The 4,416-nt window shown below is 32.0% G+C and overlaps 1 non-coding gene across 1 annotated transcript; it reads right to left on the reverse strand.

The window, feature by feature from the left end:
- Positions 1–3,494: 3,494 nt before the first annotated feature.
- LOC126025265 (U6 spliceosomal RNA) lies at positions 3,495–3,598 on the reverse strand. The gene has a single exon (XR_007501297.1). It is a non-coding gene; the product is annotated as a U6 spliceosomal RNA (small nuclear RNA).
- Between the last annotated feature and the right edge of the window lie 818 nt (positions 3,599–4,416).

The raw sequence follows: 4,416 nt of genomic DNA on the forward strand, positions 1-4,416 counted from the left end.
TTTTTTTTTTTTTTTGGTTTTTTGGGCCACACCTGTTTGATGCTCAGGGCTTACTCCTGGCTAAGTGCTCAGAAATTGCCCCTGGCTTGGGGGGACTATATGGGACACCAGGGGATTGAACCGTGGTCCTTCCTTGGCTAGCACTTGCAAGGCAGTTACCTTACCTCTAGCGCCACCTCGCCGGCCCCACCATTCCCATTTTCTTTGAGCAAATGTAGAGTTTGAGAGGGACACATATGGTACAGTGAGAAGGAAGAGGACATCCACCTAGCCAGCCAGATCAGCCCAATCAACCCTGGCCATCAGTGGGTTACTGTGTGCAGCCAAATCACCCTCACTGTATTTATTCATTATTTCACTTTCTGAAAGTCATAACATTTTAGGTGGGAATTTTGAAAATGCATTAATTTACATCCTGTGTTTTTTTTATTACTGCAATGGCAATTGTAGTCATAAACTTTAATGTTGTTCCATTGAAGGTAGTATATTTGTCCCAGCTCTGATTGCTCTTAAGCATTTTTGTCTGCTACTTTTCAAAATTTTTTACAACATATAAACTCACAATTTAATTTATATATTTTCCCAGCCCTTCATAGCTCTTCATTTACCTATGTCTTGTTTCCTTTTGTCAATATTGGAAAAAATTTGGTTAATATCTTTCCCAAAATGTGCTATTTCTTTTTTTTAGTCTTTGGCTCCAATTTTACAGATCTAGGTAATTTTACTATGTCAATTCTTTGGTGTTTTTCTAAATTTTTATTCTGTAGACTCAGTTTAAACTTTATGAATTATCTTTTAATTTATTTTATGACATTTTATTTCCTACCAGATAGTAAAGAAAGTTTCTATAGAAATCAATGTGTATGCAATAAACACACATCTACATACATACACATATACATATGTGTATATATGTTAGCTCAAGCTTGTAGCATATTCCTGTGATATACAAATACCTGAGTTAGATCCTTGACACCAACCCATCCCCTCAACATTGTTAGACCTTTGAAAACTATTTTGAAGTAATTCATAGTTAACTAGAGAATATAGCTTGTAGACCAATTTGGCTTGTAAGCAGCCTACAAGAGTTTTGTCGTTGGCAATTCATAGGGTCCCTGGAGCCTTCCAGAAGTAATTTCTGAGTAACCCCTGAGCATTGCCAGGAGTGGCTTCCCCACTCCTCCCAAAAATGATTAAGTAGTTTAACTACCACAAAATTAAGAATATTTTTCAAAAAAGTTCTCCCAAGGAGAAACAACAGTCACATTTGAGGAAGCTAATTAATAATAGAAAAACTACAGTAATAAAATGAATTGTAAATATATCTTACTTATCAGGTACAATGGATGGACCTTTGCTTTGCATGAGACTAATGAGTTTGATGTTGGCATCTCTATGGTCCCCTGAGCACTGCCAGAAGTGATACTTATATGCAGAATCAGGAGTAAACCCTGAGTACCCCAGAGTGTAGCCCCAATACCAAGAAGAAAAAATATTTTGATTATTAACTGTATGCAGAGTTTTAAAATAAGAAGCACAGTAACTCTGCATAATGTGGAAAGAAATACTAATCAGAGTGGGCAGGATGTTGCTGACTTGTATATCCAACCCCCTCCAACCCTGGAAGAGGAAAAAAAGAAAAAGAAAGATATAAAGAAAGAAAACAAAAGAGAAAGAAAGAGAGAAAGGTAGAAAGAGAAAGAGAAAAAGTAAAAGAAAGCAAAAGAGAAAGAAATAGAGAAAGGGAGAAAGAGAGAAAGAAAGATTATTCTAGTTCGAGAAATATAAATTCAAATAATAAAAATTACTATTTTTTATTAATTACAATGATTAAAAATTAAAGTTTGAAAGACAAATTAACCATTAAAATGGTTGTTGAGAAATGAACACCTCATGTAAACAGCTCAAAGGAACAAAACCAGTGCAAATCATTTGGTAAGCAAACATCCATGGAACAGAAATTCTAGAATTATACACATATTATATATTAGAGCATACATACCTACTGTATAATAGCTCATGAAAATGTGCTCTAGAAAATTTCTTTCAGAATGTCCTTAATGCCTTGTTTTGTTATAATATAGCAATTCAGTAAAGCACTAGAACTGAATATAATATAACTTATCTTAATAACTGTTTAAAGAATTAAGTTTGACTATGCGTGGTTAATAGTAAAACAAGACAAAAAATTCTATTTTTTAATTAAGAATGAATTTAATTTCTCTTGGTAGAAAAATCAGGTGTGGATTGATGTTCCTTGATGTTTAAAACCCTAATTTTTCAGATTTATAGCTCTGCCTGTGATTGCCATATAAATTATAAATTTCACCCATTTCTTCAAGATGAATATTCCATATTTATTAGAAAAAATAGAAAAAGATGAGTTTGAAATAGCACTTCTTGTGCACCACAATGCAAATAACTTAGCAGTAATGTAGAAAAATTCCGAAGGAGTCTAATAAATATATTTTTCATTTTAAGTATCCATATGTCCAATAAATATGCACTTTTCTAATGTAAGATAGAAAGGGCAATTGGATATTAGGGCAGCATATAGTTCTCTTTGATATTGTATATGTCAATAACATCGTACTGGGACACATATTTATTAAATATTAAGTTAAAGATAAGGCAGTCATCACCTTGGTGATGGTTTGTGCATATGAAGCTTTTATAGATCTTCAAGGATATCTGAGCTGAGGTCATTTTCTCCTTCAAAGTTTTTGAGCAATGGAAGAATTTTCAATTTTAGATAGATATCACTAGAAGTAATAGAATAAATGGGATAGATGATTTTTAAGGCTAAAGATTTGCAGAAGGACTATAGTGATGGATTTGCTAAAGGTAACTTAAGGCTAAAGATTTGCAGAAGATTACAGTTTGGGCACTGAATGGATATATCTACAAATAGTCTCAGTACATGATAATATTGGTTGAGGACTCAGTGGGTGTCAGAAATGGCAAAATGCAATAGAGAGGGATATTTTATATGGAAGAAGCCCCCTACTACCATATAATATAGCAAATACACCTTCGATGCATTTCAATAAAAGTCAGTTTGAAATATTAGTGTTACCAAAATGTGTAATAAAGTTCTATCAAAGACAGAATAGACTCAACAAAACTAATAACACCAGCGCCTGAGGGAACATTCTAAAATAACTTGTTTAAACTTGTAGCATCTTAGCTATTATGATTAACTATTCATGTTTTACAATATAAAAATGTCTCCCAAAACTTTTCCAAGGTACATTTTCAACTACTATTTCCCCCATAAATTTGATGTATCCTGCGCAAACATTTAAATAAAGAAATCTATAAAGTAGAAATCATAAAATTTTATAATCCCTCTCCAAAATAGACTATGAATTTATAGATTTTTGACAATAGGTATTTTCATGTGAGCATTTAAGTTAAAAGTTAACTTTTAACTTAATTAGAAAAGTTAATTTCTAATTGATCATTTGAAATAAAGGTTTATGCTTATAATTTTTTTTAATTTGGAATGCTTCACAAATTTGCATGTCATCCTTGTGCAGGGACTATGCAAATCTCTCTATCATTCCAATTTTAGTATATGTGCTGCCAAAGTAAGCACTATGCTTATAATTTTCATGGACTGACTTAAATTACAGTGTAGAAAACAAGTAACAGGTATATAATTAAGCATATTTTTCTTTCTTTGCAATAATTTATAAACTCAGATTCACATAGGTATATGGATAGAAAGACAAAATATTCTTGTATTGTCCCATTTATTGAGAAGTGAAGGATTTTTTGTCTTCTTTTTTATTTGAATCACTGTGAGGTATGCAGTAATAAAGCTGTTGATGGTTGAGTTTCAGTCATATAATGTTCCAACACCCATCCCTTCACACTTCCCATCACCAATGTTGCAAGTCTATCTCCTACCTACCCTTAACACCCACAGTCTGCCTTTATGGCAAACACTTTTGAGAAGTGAAAATCTGAAGTAGGTCAATAATATAATATTTTCCTGCTTTTTAGATGGAAATTTTTTAACCTTTGTGTCCTTTAGTTGAGACATCAAAACTGTTGTGATAGAGCTGCTAACTTTATTTTCCAATATATGATGCCACTTTTATTCATTATCAGAAGAAAATATTTACCAAAAGGCAATTTTAGTAAGGTTTCATTGAAACACTTTCTATTAACATTCTAATTAGAATTATATAGAAATAAACTTCAAATGTTAGTTTGAGCTTTTATCAAATAAATTGCTTTCAGATTTTAATATTTAGGTATTAAAATAGAAAAGTACTGTAATCTATTTTTTGACAGTCCAAACCTGGAAACAAATCAAGTGTGCAACAACAGAGGAATGGAATAAAGAAACTATGCTATGTACTCACACAGAATACAAATAAGCTATGAAAAAAAATAAAATTGTGCAAT

The sequence above is a fragment of the Suncus etruscus genome, chromosome 12 (genome assembly GCF_024139225.1).
Source record: "Suncus etruscus isolate mSunEtr1 chromosome 12, mSunEtr1.pri.cur, whole genome shotgun sequence".
Taxonomy (NCBI): Eukaryota; Metazoa; Chordata; class Mammalia; order Eulipotyphla; family Soricidae; genus Suncus; species Suncus etruscus.